At 50.7% G+C, this 21,651-nt stretch overlaps 1 long non-coding RNA gene across 4 annotated transcripts; it reads left to right on the plus strand.

Annotated features, from left to right (window-relative positions):
- Positions 1-124: 124 nt before the first annotated feature.
- On the plus strand, positions 125-10,481 carry LOC309595960. 4 transcript variants are annotated; one of them, XR_014229416.1, is made up of 5 exons: positions 125-351; positions 7,016-7,282; positions 7,419-8,727; positions 8,936-9,059; positions 9,308-10,481. It is a non-coding gene; the product is annotated as an uncharacterized lncRNA (long non-coding RNA). The 4 variants fall into 4 exon arrangements; XR_014229419.1 differs by lacking the exon at positions 125-351 and adding an exon at positions 6,789-6,903; XR_014229417.1 differs by lacking the exon at positions 7,016-7,282.
- Positions 10,482-21,651: the final 11,170 nt, after the last annotated feature.

Here is a 21,651-nt window from a genome sequence, read left to right on the forward strand (position 1 = left end):
ACCTCAGGGCAGGACGGGCGGGCGGGGGCCGCGCGGCTCTCGCGAGAGCGGCGCCGGCCCCGCCCCCTGCCGGGCGGAAGTGCGAGAGGCGAGGGGAGGGAGGGGCGCGGCGTGACGTCAGGGCGCCGCGTGACGCCGCGTTCGAGGAGGCTGCCCGCGCGAGAGCGCGCGGACTGCGGCCTTGGTGCTGTGTAAATGGAGGTGGATAAATCGGCCGCGCATACCTGTCCCTGCTGCTGAACGCTGCCACAACACTCGGCTGTAAAGGCAAGCCCATACGCTGGAGCAGGGAAAAGGAGAAACTCCGATTTTCCTCCATCGGCCTGGCCGTAGGGGGAAACCAGAACGAAGGTAATGGAGTCAGATGATAAAGAGTTGAGACACTCTATTAGATGAATTGCTAAGGATTTTTTAAAGGATTTTTTTCTCATTAACTTCTGTAACGAATGTTTCAAACTGGTCGCAGGAATTAAATTATATGGTTCCGTATTTGATTTGCCTTCCAATAAATTGTCACGTGACTTTCCAGTCATTTTTCTTCTGCCGTGGAATTATGAATGATCAGGCAGCAATAACTCATGGGGGAAAGAGGCTTCCCTTTGAGACCTGAAATGCTTTTCCTTTTAATACTTGCACAGCCATAAATACCTGTTTCTGAACCAAAGCAGTATTCCTTCATTGACATGTGTGACAATGACAGGTTGATTACGATTTTAGGCTTCCCTCCATGTTCTCTATGTGCTGATGTCCCGTCCCTGTTGCTCTCCGGCACCCTTAGCTGGGCTACAGCTCTTTCTCATGCATCTTCTCTGACTTCTAAAAAGCACAGGGTTTCCCAAAGTAGCAACACAAACTAGAGCTCTCTATGCACTTGTTTTTTGTAAAATGAGTAAAAGCTTAATATATTTGAGACAGCTGCCGTTGTCAAATTGTTCAACATAGAGGTGCTTGTGCATATGCAAGCATGCACACACATCCCTGCCCTCGCATGCACGGGTGGTGTGGGGCCACATCCCCCCTGTTCCCTTAAAAAATCATGAAGCTTCTCAGCCAAACCAGCAGAAGGGCTGGGATGACAGGAAGGAGATGAATTATAAACGCGTGAGCAATTCCTCTGATTCCTCTTGTAAACAAGGACGCATGAGCCTAACGTACACCTTAAGCTCTTAATGTTGAAGAATTTGGGCAAATAAGTAGTACAGAAAATTACGGACTTGTTGCTCACTGTTCCTGCTCTAACTGACAGCCAAACATGACAATTGCATTAGCGTTAGTAGGATGGTCTCTAAATTATTAAAGCCAACAATGATGTAACCTTAGCTGGGAAGGCAGACAGCTCTAGAAACTGGGAAAAAAATGCTATTGAAAAGCATCTTGAGTTGTTTCTCAGTTTGTCAGTAACTGACAGCAGCTGTACGATTTCATGTTTTGTTAGGCAGAGGAAATTATATAGTTGCAGAATTAAGGAACATTCAAATAAAAGCCCAATTCTGGCATTTAGTCAGGTCTACATGGTGATTAAAACTCAGCCTAACTGCAGTGATTTTGACCTTCTTACTCCAAACTCGCTTGCCTTTTGCATCGGAGTGGCTTCTCAGAGGCTGGTAGAGCCCCTAGACCAGGAGGATCATAACCACGGCCCCACCGTGACACAGCCCAGCCTGCCTTTGACCACAGAGATGAATATAATTTTGGCTACGAAGGTCTCATCTAAGCATCAGGAAACCCACTGGCCAAGACAGAGCCTGAAGAAGGTGTTATTTCTGGCTGGCAGGTGCTGGGGGGGTTACGCTCGCTCCTGACTCCGTGGGTTGTTGCTGAGGGTTTGCAGAGGTGACTGCTATCTTTGCTGTCAGCCAGGGCTGACTGCTATGTTTGCTGTGTGTAGAGATCAGCAAGAGGACAATTGGGTGCAACAGGGACAAAGTTGCCAGAGATAAAGGTTATAATTAGTGTTTACAAATGACCCGGGTGTTTTCTCCCCAGGGTTGGCACAGCCCTTTCCCAGGCTGCAGGCAGGGATGAGCACCAGGGTGGCAGTGAGCGTTAGCAAGGGCTCCTCTCGCCTTGCTATGGATGTGCCTTGCATGCCCTGATGAAAAGTGGCATGCTTTGGCTTCGAGGGGCTGCGGTGGCCAGCTCTGTAAGGACTGGGCTGTTAAGTCCTCAGACTTATACCCACCATCACCCCGGACCAGTTGTCCCAAAAGCCAAACCCACATGACGAAAAAGAGGAGGTCATGGGTGAAAATCCTTATGAATGGCAGACTCTTCGGCATAGCGCATAGTACATTTGCTAGGATTTTCTAACATAAAATAATACACAATTGAATTACTTGAATTACTTTCTGGCTTCTGTTTACTGCTCAACAAATAGTCTATGGATTTCACAGCCGAGTGAGCACAGACTGGTCCCAGTGCTTCCCCAGTACCCCATGGCTGAGCCCTGTGCCCGCTCCGCTCCCAGCTAGGTGATGATATTTTTTATCTTCTTTGGCTTAGGCGTGAACTTCCCCCAAGGACTGCCATGAATCAGAGCTCACATGTCAGCTTGTCCCAAGCACCCTGCATCCTACTAAAATCACCACTGATGTGTAGAAGCTTCACAGTCTTTCACCACTGCTGGGCTGACTTCTAGCATGAAGGGTTGTGTCTGCTTAAGTGGTGCTGCTGCTTTTTTAGTTCAGAGGCCCAGCAAGCACAGGAGTCCCTCTCAGTTGTCTCCTAGCTCATTTGCTAGCAGTGCTGATGTTGGCAGATAGGTCTTGCTCCCACTCAATCTTAATATACTCACTGCAGACTGATGGAGGGTAGATTTGCAGCCTCTGCAAAATATTACTGGTCTCCTGATTCATCTGGTCACCTAGGGACATAAGCTCTTAAAGCAAAATTATTTTTTATCATTGCATTAAAAAAATAAGGGCAAGAAGTATGTTTAGAGAGAACTTGGAGCTGGTTCTCTCCTGCAGCATAGCCAGTGGGCGATCTGTGCTCTCTGGGCAGAGAGAGGCAAGGGGGAAATATGCTGAAAGAACTGCTGGTCCCGCATCACCCATGGGGAGAAGAGAATCAAAGTCAGGCCCAAAACATCTGGCTGAACCAAGAATCGCACCAAGGTCTACTGCATTGCATCCCAGGGCTTGGGATGTGTGACCTTGCTCCCCTGGGATATGGAGTTTGGTGAGGGTAGGAGACACAAAGATGACCAGCTGTGATGGCTATGTGGAGCTGTGATATGGCTTGGGAATGGCATCGATGGTCAGATAAGAGAGGGTGATTCCCTCTGATTTAAAGTCCTGAGCACCAAGCCTGTGCCGGTCTCAGAGGAGCAGGAAAACAGGAAAAGCTGCATACCTTGAGCACGCACGCAGGAGCATCTATCTTTGCCAACTCGTTTGACAGCCCATTGATGTAAATCATGACTTCTGGTTCTCTTTGTGAGAACTGCTCCTTCCCAGCATTGCAAGCTGCTGCTGACTCACCGCTGCCGCTCGGGTAGCTTCCCCCGGCACCCGCCACCGCAGCCGTCACGCGGCAGCACCACGGCCCTGCGCCGTCCCGGGGAGAGGGGTCGCTGGGAAGCTTGGTGGGGCCACGACTGTCTTGCACAGGCAGCTTTGTGCAAACAGTGGTCACACAGGATGAGGTTTAACTATGCACTGAGCTAACAACAGCTGGCCCTGTCTTTAGAGGTGTCCTGTGACTTCTGCTGCAGCAAATAGCATCCTGTACTTGTGTGTGTGCACGTGCATAGGGGCACAGAAGTACACATGCGTAGGTATGCAGACACACATGCACGCAGCGTGTTGTTAGAGCTGACACGCCAGGAAAGCCTGCCAGGGAGCAAGGCAGCATGATGCAGGACACAGCAGAGGCTGAGCAGACCATGAGGAGCTGTGGCCCAGCTACAATCATCCAACGGCTTGGGCAGTCGGACAGAGCTTGTTTTCAGAGGTGCTTGTGTGTTTTGGTCTGGATTTCCATCATTTATATCTCCTTTTGCTTTCCCTTGCTTTTTCCTCCACCTTGGTCCCAGGCGGAGGCCCAGCAGATATGCTGCTCCCTGGTGATATCCCAGTGTGCTGATGTGCCCCATTGCTGCAGGCTGTTACAGAGCCTCCAGAAATCACCACCACCCAAAATGGTGCGGGAGAGCCAGGAGGGTTGTGGGAGGATGAGGAGGGGCGAGCAGCTTTGGGAGAGTGTCAGCAATGAGAGGAGACAGGGGGAACTGGAGGAGGGAGGGAGGATCCCTGCGAGCAAGGAGCCAAACGCTATGGGGAGCTCAAATCATCCTGCAAGGGGGTGAAGTAATGTGCTGGGAAATGCAAACACGGGGACAACCGGTGGAATGTGGTTCAGCACCCGCCTCCAGGCACGGAGGAGTGGAAGACCTGTGCTGGGAAATGCGTCGTACCCAGCCGAGGGCTCCCACACAGCCCTCCCTGGGGCATCCAGGTAACAACAGCGACAAACGCCACATAAATACCAAATCAGATCCCTGCAAACATACCGACAAAAATATATCAAGCCAAATGTTTCCTTAAGAAGGTGTGGAAAGGGAGAGACAGTGGCATTCGCCAGCTGCTGATCACTAAGTCACGCTGCAAGACCTGTGCCTGGGCTGTTTACACCAGCAGCGATGAAACAGATTTGTGTTCATGCAGGTTATGAGGCTGGCAGAGAGCGCACGGTGCTATAACACGTGTGTGGGAGCATGGGAAGTGCTCAGCACCAGGCACGCCGTAGGAAAGAAAATATCCCACATAGCTGTGAAATGCAGATGTGGAAAATATTTTCCCTGAATGGACTGGATAGTCTTTTCCTGTTGTGATTAAGAGGAAAAGGTGTTCTGATGTAAAGAGACTTTGAAGAGTTGGTTATGTTGGAGGCTTCGGGCTCTTGCCGAACTGTGTGAGCAAGGCAGGCTGCAGCATCCTTCTTTAGTGCGGGTTTTCTTCTGTTTGCCGCCCTGACGAAGTAGAATGTCTTCAGGAAGGGCAGATTTCCCTTTATTCCTGAGATGACAGGCCGGAGGAGTCATGTCGCAGAAGGACATAACCTGAGGCACAGATGATTCCAGATGGGTGGTGAGACTTTGCCGTAATACAACTTCTCTGGTCCTTCGGCGGTCCCAGTGCAGCCCTGCAGCCATGAAAGGAGCGGTCAGTCAGGGCTGCAGTCTCCTTCCTTACAGAGCTGTGCTTCCCGTGCCCGGAGGTGCTCAGCAGGGTATTTTTTATGCAGTTGAAGTCGTTGGCTTGATTTTTCTCTGCAAAGGCCAGTACCACCCTGGGAAAATGCAGCGGGGAGTCACCTTTCCATGGCCCAAGAGGTGGGAGGGAGAGGGGTCAGTGCCTGCCAGGAGAACGGTGCCCTTTTGCTCCCAGCACAGGGTGAGCCCAGACCGGACTCTGCCTCCATCCCTGCCTCCATCCCGCAGGCATGGGGACGCGGTGCCTGGAGCTGTGCAGCGATGGCTGGTCCCTCGCAAGAAGGAGCCAGGATGGGCTGAGCAAAACTGGCAATGTCTGAGGGTTTTCCCTGCTTCCCGAACCAGAGCATCAAACTGGTTTGTTGGAAGTGAAATAGCCTTGTTATTTTTATGGGGAGCTAACCAAAGTGTGAAACGGGATGGAGTGCAGCTACTAAACCAAAGGTGAGGTGTGGACTCGGTGCGTGCTGAATGGAGTAAGAAATGGTGGAGAAAGCCCCGGCTGTCTCTCGAAGTGCCCTCCCAAAACTCGGGCTGCACATGGATTTGCATTCAAAGAATTTTCCTGCTGCTCTGACTTGCACTACATCATCTGCTCCCACAAATAAACCAATTTAATTACACAGACATGCTCTTTATTCATTCTTCCTGGCATACTGACAATTTCTGCATGTGCAGATGAGTTGTGTCTCAGCTTTTGCCAATGCAAACGCTCTGTCCTCCAAATTGCCATGTTTTATTTTTGTCTGAAGATGCTCAGTGAATGCATATGCTTTCACATACAATAGTTACATTTTTGTTTTCTCTATGCTCCATCTTTAAATGCCTAAAAGCGTACTGCTAGTTTATGAATCAGAGTTGGTGCATCACTGTATAGCAGAGCCGTGAGTTATGCTTTCCTCTGGAGATGTACTTTTGTTCTTCATTGCAGCTTGCCAAAAGTCATGATAAAAGCAATGCACGCTGAAAGAGGGTGCATTTGCTGTTTTTGTAAGGAAGAATTGTGAGCAGCTTGCTTTGAACTGAATTTTGTCAGGTTTGAAAAGGTAATTTGCTACTTGTGAAGATTAAAAAAGAATCCAAAATTAATGCAATTGTTGAATGAGAAGCAAATAAGTAGCTTTTACTAACGTGGCTTTACAGAACACTCTTGTGTTTGAAAGAAAAGTAGAAATAGAAAAGATAATAACATTACAGTCAAGGAATTACACTGCATACATTTTCTGTATGAGACCCAAATTCACACCAAAATGGCTGCATTCTAAAAACACTCACAAAAATTGGTTATATTTCTAAAGATACAATAATACCACAAAGTACTGTGGTGTCTGGAAGTCATAACTTTATATATGCTATTAGCACGAAGACAGTCAGTCCTAAGAAAACTTCTCTGGCTCCTGTCATCATGCCTGTGTCTAATAACCTGTAGCCGCTTGCGTGGACGCTGCTCCCTGATGTGGCTCAGGCAGAACCAACCCAAGCTCTCTTGGGCTACAACCAGCAGGTCAGGGTTTTTAGCTGAGATTTTATCAGCTGTCGGTCTCTGGTTTAGACTCCGTTCCTCCACAGAACGATTGCAAACGGGACTCAGTCGCATGAAGAGAAGAATGCCTGTAAGGACTTTTACTTGGAGAAAAATAAAGCTGTTGTCACACGAAGGTATCTGCCGGGCAGAGCAGGAGCTGTAGGTTAGTAGCTCTATAGGCAGGACCTGTGCTGGAGCTGGCTCTGATTTAGGGCTTGCAGTTGGGATTTCAGTATTCCAAGTTGCACTACTAAAACTTTTTCTTTCCTGACCAGCTTCTAGTGGTCCCATGGCTTGCTGGCGCTGTGGGTCAGGAGTTCATGTTTGACCTCACTTGTGAGCCCGGATTTCCCTGTGCCTGTATTTGCACCCTCCAGGACTGCGTTTCCAGATCTTCCCTCAAAACTTGCATCCTCTTCCACAAATACACCAGCCGCTTTCTCCAGCAGCTCCATTACCTGTCCATTTTATGGCAAACCGAGCAAACATCGGCATTTTCTGGGAGGTCCCATAGAAATGCTGTAATGCCCAACCACACCGGTGTGAGTCAGGGTTGCCATGGCAGCCCCAGCTTTGAATTCTCATGCTTTCATGGTTTTTTGCCTCAACCTTAGTATTAGTTTAACCCCAGTTTATATATATATCTGTATTTTGATGATAATTACTATTTACTTCTAGTGCCGCCTTCTGCTGCTTTTTCTCTTGATGGACTCCAGATCCCAGAGGAAATTAAATAGTCCATTGCTGCTCTCTCCAGTGCCCAGAAACAGCGCATGGTGAATATTTACAGACCTGGCTGGCCAGATGTGAAAGGATGGTCTGAAATGGGCCTTTTGAGCTTTTATGGAAAGAATCTACCAAAAACCCGCTCATTGAATCACCTGCCCCATTCCTGGAGATGAGCTGGTGCAAGAAGTGATGTTGGCAGAGGACAGCGAGGGGTAGAGAAAACCAGGTGGTAGCAGAGAGGTGTCCATAAAGGGTGGCAGTAAAAGTTGGAATAGCGGCAGTGGAAAGCAGAGGGGCTGGGGTCAAATGAGCCGGAGCCCTCCCAGATCACGACGTATTTGCTGTGGTATCTCCAGCGCACCCCGGAGACCGCACTGCGTTAGTCTGTGCTTAATCTCATTCTCTTTTCTGCTTTTTCCTTGCCAGGGGGGAGTGTGCCTTATTCTGCCATTGCACTCTATTTGAAGGATAACACAGGGTGCAGCAAATTCCTGACGTACAGTTCCATTTGTGCCCCTTTGCTGCTGAATATATTTTTTTAATTATAGCCAGAAGAAGCAATTTATTTGTTTAGTGGAAACATACCCGAGGGAGATCTCTGAACATGACCACAAAGCTGATAAGGATTAATGGTAGATGATAGAACATGGGATAAGGCTATTCCCGCATTTGGGTCAATATCTGCTATTCATAGCTTGAGCATTAAGTAAATTAATATCAGGTTACTATATGTTATTACATTTAATGAGAGTCAGTATTTACTTTTCCTCTAAAGACTGCTGAGGACCACATTAACATCATTGTACACTCCGGCAGCCAGGAGAGCAGCCTGCCCTATCTCGGTGGCGGTGAGTTTAGCACAACCATCACATCTGAGCTTTAAAAGGCCACTATGTGGCCTATATATTTTATTCTTAGGCGAATATAACAGTATTTCATAGAATCATAGAACCGTTAAGGTTGGAAAAGACCCTTAAGATCATCAAGTCCAGCTGTTAACCTAACACTGCCAAGTCCACCACTAAACCATGTCCTCGAGCACCACGTCTACCCATCTTTTGAATACCTCCAGGGATGGAGACCCAACCCCTTCCCTGGGCAGCCTGTTCCAGTGCCTGACTGCCCTTTTGGTGAAGAAGTTTTTCCTAATATCCAACCTAAACTTCCCCTGGCGCAGCTTGAGGCTGTTTCCTCTTGTCCTATCACTTGTTACTTGGGAGAAGAGACCAACCCCCACCTGGCTACAGCATCCTTTCAGGTAGTTGGTGAGAGCAATAAGGTCTCCCCTCAGCCTCCTCTTCTCCAGACTAAACAACCCCAGCTCCCTCAGCTGCTCCTCATAAGACTTGTGCTCTAGACCCTTCACCAGCTTTGTTGCCCTTCTTTGGACGCGCTCTAGCATTTGACTTAGTCTCCATTGCTAGCAGAGAATGCCTTAGTGGGGATAAATCTCTTTCCTTCTACAGGTGTTGATATCTGCTGTGGAAGCTAACAGAGACATCAATAGTAATTTGTAAAAGCAGCTCCAGGAATCTAGTGTTGATACTGTCGTGGCTTATCCGGCAACTCCACGTCCCTGCTGTGCCCTGGGTGAGAAATAACAAAGCATCTCCTTTGCTGACACCTGCACTTTCATTCTTGCCTCCCTTATTTCCTGCATTAATTAAAAAATAATAATAATCCTAGAAATATTTAGGACGTGCAGAAACCCAGCTGCATCCTGCACGTGGTGGGCCAGTGTGTATGCATAAGGCCAAGCCAGGAAGCCCCTCTCCCCCCGAACGTGCGGCTGCTTCCAAACGGCTGCAGCCCAGCAGGTTTTCTTCCTTTATCCCCAGGTTTCCTTGCTGTTCATCAGCTCTTCCCTGCTCACCCACCACTCCAGCCTGCCTGGCGCCCGCTGCGTGGGCTCTCCAGGGCCACGACTGCCTCTCTGCTTCCCCTGCAATGCTCTGCCCAGCCAGAGGCTGGAGATCCCCGGTACCAACCACCATGGAAATGAAACCAAACCATATCCAGCAATAACTTTTGGGTAGAAACAGGATTTGGCGGGGAAAGTCTAGTTAGCTGTTCACCACTTTGAGTCACGCTATGGGCCTGGGGGAGCTGAAACTGCTCTGGGAATTCTTGAGGCTGTGCTAAAAAGAGCCTGATTTATTGTGCTTACTTCATCATAGAGGAGCAAAAACTTCTCTGGCAGTGGGCAATAAACAATCATCTATGGGGATGCAGAAAGCAGCAATGTCAAAGAATATAAAATTGAAGATATTTTTTAATAATGTGGTTATTTGTGAAAGCCGAAGTGTTGAGCACTTCACGTACTGCAGCACGGCAATGCCAAGCTCTAGGTAAGCAACCTCGCTGGACCAGCATCTGCACCATCATGGGACAGCGAGAAACACCCTGCCCTACAGAACTCACTGAAAACCAAGGGGGGACCTATAGATACCAGGAGACAAAGCCAAAGAAGGGAACAATGAGCCTGTGTTCTTTCTGTGAGAGGTAAAACTACCGGCGTGTTGTTTACCCCGTTATTTTATGGATTGCTAGGCTGAAAACCAGCACACCTGGCCCTCGGCAGCGATGGGAACAAACCCGAGTGGTTTCCTGCACCAGACCCCTGGGGATGAGGAACATCTGTGTGCTCCAGGCTAGGACTGGCGTCCTGCAGAAGTGGTTTTCCCATTTTGGGAAAATTGTCAATATTTTAGACTTTTCTGTCCCTCGTCAGCCAAAAATTCAAAACTAGGGAGAAATGGAAATCTCAGACATTGCGCTTTGAACAGAGCTCCATAAATCATGCAGCCTAATAGGCAAAAAGGGGTTACTTTAAGGTCTTTGTTTAGATCTTTGTTCTAAATTTACAGCTTTTACTGGCTTTAAATAAAATCCTTGTAGTTGCTTATATACAACATTTTTCTTCTCTGGGTTTAATTTTAAATGTGTACAGCTAAATGTTAAATATGCATTACTAAGTAATTGAAATGTCATAGTCCTAGATTAAACTCCTCTAGTGGAATTAAATTAAAGGTTTCTGCTCCTGGTTTAGAAGAGCACAGTGTGAATGTTTTATAGCAGCAGCAAAGCCAGAATTACAGGTTAGGCTCCCAATCTGTGTGCATGACTAACACTAGGAAAAACAAAAACAGTTTGAACTTTTAAAGGCTAGAGCCAAGAAACAATGAAGGAGACGTAACTTATTTTAGATCCAGCTTTCTGCTGGAAAGAAGCAGCTCCTGCTACGGCCCCAGGCTCTGGTGGCTCGCAGCTGGGGGTACACCCCGGGGAGGATGCTTGGCCCCTGCGTGGGTGCGGTGTGTTCATCCCAGACATCCCGAGGTGCTTGATGTGGTGGGACTGGCCTTGGTACTGCTCGCAGCAAAGCCGCTGAAGCTGTGCGATCGCCTCTCTGTTTCTTGCTGTAAGTGACTGAGGAGCTCACTCCCATAGCGGTCAGTACCCTGCCAACGGTTGTGCTGCATTGCGGGGTCAGAGTTTCGGCAAACGTTCATTGGGTACAGGGAACGAAATCCCACATAAATATCTGGTTGTGACTGCTCGCCATGTCCTCTGCACGGAGCCAGCCCAGAGGCAAGGCATGCTCTCAGGTAAGCGTTTGGGGGAAAATTAAAACTCCTGAAGCAGAGGGGTGTTAGAGGCCAGCCCTCCCCGTTGCGCCGGCTCTGGCCCTGCCGGCAGTGGGATGGAAGTGGCTGGGAGCGGAGGCTAAGGAAAAGCCTCCTCCAGATTTTCCTGTGCCCCAGCCGACCCTGGGAAGAACAAGAGAGCTACTTATGTCTGCTCCCATATTTAGTACGGGAGGGAAACACCCTCTCCAGCAGGAAGGCAGCGTGCTTGACCCTCCTTTCTGTGTGTCCCAGCATGCAGGACAGCAGTGACCTTCACCGGCGGGGTGAGGGACGCATCTCTGCTGGCTTTTGGGGACAACATGGTGCATTTGTCACTGTTGGTCTGAGGCAGCTGGGAGCCCATCACCATCTTCGGGCCTGCAGTGCGATCTTCAGCCTGAGCTCGTGACTGGGCGGGGGGTGGTGGTTATGGAATGAAGCAGCAGAAATGCTCCCCACTGCGCCGGTTTGGTTTTAAACTTTCATTCGAGGAATGCTGAGTCTTTCAACAGCCGCCTTCCTCCTCACAGGGGCCAAAACCACCCTGCGGGGTTCGGCTGGAAGGTGCTGTTCTCAGCTGGCCTCTGTTTTCTTTCCTCCGCAGCATCTCAGCCATCTCCGTGACATGCCAGCGAGTACAATTTCCCATTTCCTTCCTCAGCAAATCCTGAAAGGGACAATAAATAACAAGAGGAGTCTTTTATAAGCAGATATAAAGTACTCACATCCGCGGCATGTTACTGAAGTTACACGGTGATTTTTTCCCAGAGTATCTGTTGGTATGAGCAACATTTGGATAGGTCCGTGCTACAGAATGTCTCACTCCTCCTGCAAGGTTTCCTCTGCGGCAGCGTCCTTGCTCCTGGAGGTGATTTCCTTGAGCTGGAGCTGCTCAGGAAATAAACAAACAAAAAACCATTTTATCTGAAAAGAGATCAAGCCAGATAAAATTACGGTGGTTTTTAGAACAAGCCTCAAAAAGGTTAAGATTCTTTACCTAAAAGAACAGGAGAGTTAAGAATCTTTGTAAATAGATCTTTTTTTTTAAACAGCTTGTTTCTAACAAATGTTTTGGATAAATGGCAACTATTTGGCATGATCCAAATCCCTGCTGGCCCCTGGGTGCTTTGTGCACGCTACGTTTTCAGCAGTAAGAGCAAAGGCCCACGACATGCAGAGCACCTGGTCCCAGCAGGGGCTGGCACCAGCGCTGCCAGCAGCCGCCGCAGAAGGCCTGGAGATGTCAGGAGTGTCCCTGAGGACAGAGCAGAAATGGGGGAGGCAGATAAAAGTGCTGCAGGAAAAAATCTAGTGCTGAGCAGTAGTGATCACCTGGCAGAGTGGGACGGGGGTCTTGGACAGCCGTGGGGCTGAGGATGTGGGAGAAGGAGGCCAGAGGAGGAAGGGGTCGGGGAGGGACCGAGGTTGGAGGGGTCTGAGCGAGGGCTGGTCCCAGTGAAGAGTGAGAGGAGTAAGGACTGGAGACAGGAGGTCCCCGTGCAGGCAGCACGGGGAAGGGCGCTGCGATATGGGGGGATAATTCCAGGTGTGTAGCAGTTGCAGATATTGCTCCTCCTGGGTGTTCATGGGGTATCACAGCAGCATGGTGCAGCTGGCTCTGCAATCACCAATAAATATCCTCTTTCCCCAGCTGAAAAGGCAGCACAGAGGTGCAGAGGCTCAGTCCCCCAGCTGTGGGGAGCAGGAGCTGTTTGTGGAGCCACAGCACAAGCCAGGAGAGCCAGCCCAAACTTACAGTCCCTGCCTGGGTGTTACAGCTCCGGCTCTAAACCCTGCAATGCAGAGCCCTGCATGTCACAGGGCTGCTCTGAGTTCCACTGGAGCAGCTTATGCCAGCTGCTCGCAATGCCCTTTTCTGGAAAAGCATCTGCATCCCACTCTCATGGAGCCCCACTCAGCCAGACTGGGAAATCAGGGTGCAAAGCAAGTCCTGTGTTGCCGGCACAGCTCCTGGGGTAGAAGGCACACTGGAAAACCAACCCTGCACTTGTTCCTGGGCACAGCCTCACTCCATAAAAAGAAGAATATAACCTGTGTCTACAGTATTTTGCTGACCACGCGGGATTGCATATAAAGACACTCCAGACTAAGTGCTGTTTACTGGGTGAAGGTGTCCTGTTGCCGGGGCTGGGGTGCATGTCGGGACAGGCTGTCGCTCTGCCCAGCGGCATCAGTCGTGGAAACAACATTCGCACCGAGGGCGATGGCCAGTGCTGGGCTTGTGGCCTGCATTGGTGCCCTCGCTGCGTGCCGGCAGGGCCAGGCTGCTTTGCAGCAGCAACGTGCCAGAGCACGGCCAGCCTGACCTGGCTCCGCTCTAGAAGTGTCCCGGGGACAGCGCGGCTGTGATTAAATGCATGATTATCCTTACAACCAGCGCCGCACACACGGCCGTGCAAGGGGCTGTAACGAGCACAGCCCAGCACCGCTGAGCAAACAGGTCAGCTCTGGAGCGTGGCCAGGCGGTCAGCAAACCTGGGCATTTTCAGCAGGGCAAGGGAGCGGGCTGGGAGCCGGCGCTGCCGGGAAGCCCGGGCTCGGCCGGAGCCCATCCCGCACCCAGCCCCATCTCCCAGCAGCGCGGCACATCCACGGCAACCGGCTGCTTCGCGCGGGGCTGAGCCCCCGCCACGCAGAGACGGGGGTGCTGGAGAAAGGAAGCAAAGCCCCATTTGCGGGGGGAGCAGCGGGAGGGGCCGCGGCGGGCGGCGGGGCCGCGGCGGCTCCGGGCGCCTCCCCGGAGGGTGGCGCTGGGGCCCCGCTCAGCCGCCGGCGGCGGGGCCCGGCGGGAGGCGGGCAGCCGAGCGGGAGCGCGGGCTCGCTGCTGCCCGGGGGCCTCCCCCGCGGCCCGGGAGCGCCGGGTGCGCAGCGCTCTGCGGGGCACTGCCCGGAGCAAGGGCGTGCCGGAGAGGCAAGACATTAACCGGGCTGTAGCGACAAAGGCAGAGGGCCGTGGCTACAGGTTTCAAAATATGGCAAAAATGTTTCATCCGCCTGCGGGGTGGGTGCGATGCCCCCAGCACCTGGCAGGAGCACGAAGGCCCTGCACCCACACCAGCGCCTCTGCCCACCCTGACCAGCCCGTCCTTCCATGGGGCCCCAGTTTCAAACCCCTCTGGAAGCTTTGGGGCCACTGGTTCCCCTGGGTCAACGTGGGTTTGATACTCGGAGGGGAAAGGGCCCGTGTCCTGCCACTGGTATCTGATGGCTAAAGCCATCCTTAAGGGCAAATGGATGATGCCTCCCTCCAGAGGATGCCAAAAGTAACTCACTCAAAGCCCATTCTTTGCCTCCACGCGAGGGTTGAGCTTGGGTGTGCTCGCCCACTCGGGAGCTTTCTGCTTGCTCGTCTTTGCGGCAGCTCCCAAATTGTTTTGATCTTCTCTCCCTGTATGGCACGAAGTATGACCCTGGCGGCTTTTCACAGTTCCTTTCCAGCAGTTTGGTTCCTGGGTACCGGTTGAAATACTGGATGCAGTATGTCTGCAGTAAAGCAAGCTGAGGTCTGCCCCTGCCCCCTGCCTTGTTTGCCTTGGCTGGTCTCTTTTCTAACTGAGAAACGCAGAAAGCCCACAGGCTCTCCTGCACAGATATTTCAGAAAGGCTGAAAGACAAAATCAATTTTAAATGGATTAACTCTTATGAGTGTACCTCTGTTTTCTTGAATATATATCACGGAGTAATTTAAATAGATTAACTCTTGCGAGTTTAGCTCTGTATCCTGAATACCATGGAATTAAGGAAATCTTGTTTCATAAGATCTCTGGGAAGGACATTGATTCATCGCACAAAGCACAGGTCTCGGTGCAGGCCAGTGTCTATTAGAAGGAGCTTGCTGTATTGCTTAGGTTGCTGGTTGGTGCTTATCTCCCCTCACAATGTCTTAAAGCAGAGCAAACAGCATTTCACTACACCCTTCCTCAGGCAGGAGTGAAAGGTAATTCTGGTATAAGAGAAAAGCACCACTGCTTCTGCAGTAATGACTTGGAAAAACGTATTGCTACGGGGAAGAAATGCAATTTGGTGCAGTGGAAATGGAGCTTCCCCCTTCCTCGGCGCTGGGGCAGAGCAGCCCCTGGGTAGCAGGGGCAGGAGGGGGTCCGACACTGGGTGCCGTGCTGAGGATGGCACCCATGGGCTCCTCTCCCCCACCCGGGTTTGGGAGTTTCCACAGTGCTACAGCACTGCCACGTGCAGATGGAACCGCGGCGGGGGACCATGTGTGCATGAATGCAAGAGTCACGCTGCAGGCAGGGGGGATATCTGCTGCCAGATCCCCCGTGGAGTCATTCTGCCTCTGGAGCCAAAGCAGCATCAGGCTCCGATCATGCTCCATTTGGCATACAGGCTGCTGGAGTTTTATCTGAACACCTGATTTGGAAGGCAGTTTGCAAAGCCGTGGAGGGCTGCTCCTACCTGGCGCAGTGCTCGCAGGGCGATGCTGGCATCAGGAGAACGGGCACTGCTGCAGCGCAGTAAATCCTGCAAGGATTGCCAGGGATAAGGGCGAGTGGGCTACACCATGGGAACACTCTGTGAGGGCCTTCAGATGCCTTATGTTAATAACCACGTTTTTACCAACTGCTGTCATTAATGTTAGGAAAATTACTGCAAATGCATGGTTAAAATCCTAGCAAACACTCTTGCAGCTATCCCAGCCTCTAGATCTCCCAAATAATGCTGCAGAACTTACCAGATGCCCATCCGTGGTGTGCTTGCGGGCGATTCTCAGTGGTAAATCCACTGTCTGCCCTCAGCACAGGGTAAATGAGAGAAGGCCTTAGCACTGATGTCCAGAGTCTGTCTGGTGTCCTACAGCAGGAGAGAGTCATGTAAGGGGATTAACTCCTGTGAGTTCAAGGCAATTTTCTGTAACCAAAGGACCTCTGTACGTTGTTGTAATTGAGACAGGGGTGCAGAAAATGACCAAGTAACCTCCATCATGTAGAAAATCACATTCGTTATGGTTTTTATCTCTCTCTGTCAAATGCTTCTCTGCAAGATATTGTTTTTCTATTGCTTCTCAGGTGGTGCAGCCGTCACTGCTTTTAGGCATAAAACCTTGCAGCATAAATGGGATGGATGAAAGATCACGGTGCAATGCTGCAACCGTGCCGTTCGGCAGGGTAAGCCACGCACCCATCTCTGCCTGTGCTGGCCCGGATCTGGCAGCTGCTGCAGGCAGGGCCCTTGCTTCACCCTCGCTGCTCCCTCTGGCCATTGGGGCCACCACCTCCAATGCGGTCCTGCTCCCGCAGTGCAGGCTGTGCATGCCCACGTGGTGCTTGGAAATACAAGATCCTCCTGCCTTGCAGATGTTAACCCCTCATTTGTTTTTACAACAGCAAAATGAGCAGCTAATTCTACCAAGCCCATAAAGGAAGACTTGCCCTTTCTGGGACGGAGTATACATCTCCAGGCAGATAAGCTCCATGCAGGCAGCACAAAGAAATATGTCAAGGAACAGAAGAAGACACTTTAAGCGATGATAGCTGTGCATAAAAAGCCCAGTGAGTAACTACTAGTATGAACCCTGAAATAAAGGAGCCAGACCCTTCCCGGAGGAGCCCCAGCTGGACGTGCGGAGGGCCGCTCGGCAGCGCCGGCTGCCTCCTCCCCAGGGCACGAGGTCTCCAAAAGCCTCTTCTGGGGGCTCAGAAACACTGGCTGGCAGCTGAGCACATGCCGTTTGCAGTGCTATTCAGCAATAAGGGTGAGGTGCCCTGCCGGCTTGCAGTAAAAGCAAATATTGACATTTTGGTAAGGAGGGAAGAGAAACGTGTAAATAGCATCTGGGATAAAACTTTATTTAAGCAGACAGAACCTTTAGGCTCACAAGCAATGTGAAATCCAGCAAAGACCAAATGTCAGACCGTAGCCTTTAAAGAAAAAGACAAATGACCACAGTAAAGGACACATTACAATAAGTAAAGCTGAAATCGTCAGCAGCCCTCAGAGCACGTGGAGGAAATAGAGGCTGCTTCTGCAGAGCCCCCGTACCAGCATCCCCCCGTCATGACGCGAGGCGCAGTACGTGCAGCAGAAGCCAATTTCCAGCTCGTGCTACTGAGGATGACCCTGAACCAAAGGCAGGTGATTTCTCCTCCTTCTCCAGTGCACGGCAATGTCGGTAATGTGCTGCTTAGTGGCACAGAGCAGCTGCACCAGGGGGATTTTCCATTGAGCTGTTCCAAGGCAGAAGAGCAGCATTTGCCCAGGGGCAAAACTATGGGGTTCACACACCAGCACCCCAATGCTGAACACAGCGATGTTGCCACTGGTGAAGCAAGACAGGCACCCACTGACCCAAGGGGGATCTGGGCTGGAAGGAGCTGCTTTGTGTGAAAAAGGCACCACAGAGCATATTCTAAATGAAAAGGGGCAAGGCTGAGCAGGGCTGCGTAACAGCGCTGAGGCTTGTGGCATCCTTGGTGCCCGGGCGGTGCAGGTCCCGGCTGGATGCACTGGCAGGGCAGGGAAACCTGCGCCGCGCTTTGCCAGCCATTCGCTTGTGCCTCTAGCTAGCACTAAAAATAGTTCGCTTTCATTAACCTCAAGTTCATCACCAAAAGAGAGCGAGCAGATTTAATTCATTTGAACAGAGCTTCGTCTAGTCTTCCAGAGGAAAATTCAAGCCTGGCTTATTGCATTTATTATTTACACAGGATGGAAACCTTTGGGGTGCAGTGGCAGGGCCAGGCAGGGACTTCTGATGGCAACTGTGGCAGTCTGTCCTTATTCCTGCTAACGACGGTCGGGCCAGATCCAGTCCTGTCTGTGGCAGCAGCTCTGCTGAACCCGGGGGTGACACCAAATTCCTTCCCATTAGTCAAGGACTGAATAAAGCAAGCTCAGTGGGGCTTAAAGTCCATGCAAAACCCCAGCACAGCGCACCAAACCCTGCACGCTCACATGCAGAAATGACTTGTTCACCTCTGTGCAGGTGATGAGCGTGCAAGAGACTTTCACAGGGGGTGGCTGTCACAGAGCCCTGGTCTCGGGGACGCAGCAGAAAGCATAGCTCAGTCTGTGTTTCGAAGTGCTTAACTCAGGCGGGTGCTGGGAAGAGCAGCTTGTTAGGAAACACAATGTTCGTACTTTTGGTGGATGCATCTGGCTGTCAACATACTGAAATTTAGACTCCAGTGTCATCTCAGCCATTTGCATTTGATTTACTCCTCAGCCAGGAATGATCTCTGTATTTCTGCTCATTCATTAGATCTAACGAATAACCATATTGCTTTTTTATGCTGATGTACACTGACATAAAACCAGTCAGGAGTGGGAAACTATGGCAATATTTGCTTTGGGCCCACTAATCTGAAGTACTCTGGGACCAAACCGTGCCTGGATGCCCACCCCAGGGCTCTCCAGTGCGTTGGTGCTGCACTGTGCCCGGCCGAGCGCTCCTGTACAGCACCACGGTACTGATCAAAGGGAACATCAGGGCCCTGGCTCAGGGACTGACTGCTGCTCTGATGCAGGTAACACCACAGTCCTGGCTCGCAAGGAGACTATTGTGGGAAAATGCTAATCTGACTTCTGCTGCTTATTTGCTGTGGGTCAACACCAGCAATAAGAAACTGCAAATTATAGCTGGCTGTAGAAAAGATGAAGGCAACTCTGCAGAGCGACCTCAGAAATCAAGGAACATGACCCACAGACTTTCTGTAAAGTAACAGCATACAAATGTACCCATACCCTCTTCCAGATGTCCTGGAGAGCCAACACCAGTCTGTCCCCACTGCTGCCATACCCAGGGACACACCATCCATCAGCAAAGCTCCAGCCCCAGTTTGTACCTTCAGCCTGAGCAGCCTCGTGGGAGCCGAGACCTTGCCTCAGAACACGATGTTTGGGCAGCTCTTTGTTCAGCAAAGGTCAGCAGTGATGGGGAGAGGCCTGGGGAGAGGCCAGCAGCTTGATATATTATTGTGCCCCAGATCAGGTCACTGTGCACATATCACGCCTTTGTTAAATGGAAAATTAAATTAAAAAAAAAAAAAGAGTAAACTGGGAAATGCCAAAACATTTCAGCGCTGCGCTGGGCCTACCTGCCCTGCCACGATGCCCAGGGAGGCATCATGTAAGGACTCAACTCCCAATCCCTCCTGGGGTGCCAGGCACCTCCTCAGCCATCGGCCACTCTAAAAGTGTATCCTTGCTCCATGGGTACGGCTGGGGGTTTGCCCAGTGTGTCACATACCTGCTCACGCTCATGCAGAGGCAGTTCAGGGCCTCCTGCCTGCATCCTCCTCATGGGAGACAGCCCCTGGTTGGGGTCAGGACCACCCTCCTCTTGACTCGATGGTGGCTCAGCCAGAGGGAGGATGGAAAAGGTTTTGATTTGATACTGCAGAATGACAGGCATCAAACCTCAAAGACCTGGATCAAAATGAAGTATTTCATTTCTTAGTGGGAACGAAGTGTTTCAGCACAACCAAAATGGTTCAGTGGAAAACACTGAGTTAGTAGATACCACATTATCTCCGAAGAAAGTTCAACTAGAAAATCCGGAGCTGAGTCCTGCTGGCAATGCATGGACACAGTGGCTTCCCAAGGCTTGCTCAGGGTGAAGTTGCACCATCTTCTCACATGCGCATAGATTTGTTTTGCACTCTCTTGATTGCACCTTTTAAGATCAAGCAAAAAAATCAACATTATAAAAAAAACATAATCCTGCCTGCCTGGTAGTCGGAAGCTGCTGCTCTGGAGGGGAGTGACTCGTCTTTATCTACAGAGCAACAGCTTGCTCCAGTGCTCGCCGTGGGGATTACAGATGCGCTGGCGATGCTCAGGGTGAACCAACCTGCCCTTTGGGGGTGGGCCGTGTGTGCCAGGAGTGGGCTAGCCCTGGGCACTGGCGCCTTCCTCCCAGTTTGGCCCCCGTGGCCATCCTCATACCACCGGCTGCAAGGCTCCAGAGGGGCTCTCAGGCACCACCACCAGCCCTTACACCTTTTTTTACCACCCACAGCGAGGAGCAGACCTGGCCTTAGACCACAGCCATGTCAGGGGTCTGCGGTGTCCACCCCATGGGGCTTGGGATAGGGAAAACCCTGGGCCAAGCTGCTTTCCCCAAGCCCCAAAACACCCAGCAGCCAAGAGCAGCGGGCGGCATTGCTGTAGGGAGGACCTTGCATACCGGTGCCTGAACCCTCCCATTCCCAGGGGGAACACTGGTGCTGATAAAAGACAATTTCCCACACATTCTGCAGTTTACGTAGTGATTAGCTTCTATGCTAATTCCCAGGGGAGGCAGCTGAATTATAATTGGATATATGACGTAGCAAGGGTGTAACTTAACTCCTCAGAAGCCTTTTCTGAAGCAGATGGGTATCTTGATTATGCTGTCTACATTTCTAGTCAAATGTTTGTTGAACAAGGCGTATTTGTTATCTAGATCCAATGCACCCCCCTCCCGCAGCCGGGTGCTGAGGCAGCAGCTCTGAGCCGATGGGAGAAACCAGGGAGGTGTAGGTGGCTTCAGGAGCGACACATCTGCCCTGGCACGACAGCCCCAGGCGCGCTCCCTGCGGACACGGGGCAAGGCACAGGGACACGCACAGCCATGGCTCCGCTCCGTGCTTCTTGGTCACAAGCGTTGGGGTTTGAAATATTGACAGCTTTTTTTTTTAATGTGTTTTTCTAAAAACCTTACATGATAGCTGCATTTTTAAAAACTGACTTTTTTCTGATACCCTTATTAAGTAATTGATTTTTTTTTAAACCATGTACAATTTCAATCGCCCTTTGCATATGTTCTGAAAGAAAAAAAATATAGGGAAGAGAGGAGGGAAAAGAGCTGCGGTTCACTGTCCTGGCTGGCAGCTGTGGAGCTGTTTGGCTGGCACACAGCAATGGTGAGTGATGTTGGGGTCACAACTGGTGGGCAGACGTGATGTGAAGGCAGACTGGGAACATCCCTGTAACTGTCCTGGGCTGAAATGGCTTCCTTCAGGCCCAAGGAGACCTGGAAGGACATCCCAGACAGCTCATCCCCATCCAGAGGAGACACATCTCAAAACAAAACCCGGAGAAGGCAGCATTGCAGCTTGGCTCAAAGCAGGGCTCTCTCTGCCCAGACCGTTCAGGGCAGCATCTCCCTGCAGTCAGGGAGAGATTAATGGGGAATGGAGCACTGAACTGCGGTGTCCAACTCGAGCAGCCCTTTCGAAGTGCCAGGTTATATGATAAAAGCTTTAATCATTGAAGAAAACAGAGAAGGATAAAAATAGCACTGGATGCACGTAACACACTGTGGCACATCTGGTTACATGAGTCATGTTTAAGCACAGAAATTTTTTTGAAGGAGTGGGGTCCTCTGATGTTATGTTTGTGAAACTTCAGCAGACGGGCTTAATAGCAGGGGAAACAACTAGAAAATCATCTGAATACAAGTAGGCACAAGGAACTACATATATGCTACAAATATATACATTTTGGCAGCTGAGATTTAAGGGAATAGCGTCCACATCTGATTTCCAAAGAATCACTAAGTGCTTATTTTTGTCAGCCAGTTTCTCCTTAGG

This window comes from Platalea leucorodia (genome assembly GCF_965183815.1).
Source record: "Platalea leucorodia genome assembly, chromosome: 10".
Classification (NCBI taxonomy): domain Eukaryota; kingdom Metazoa; phylum Chordata; class Aves; order Pelecaniformes; family Threskiornithidae; genus Platalea; species Platalea leucorodia.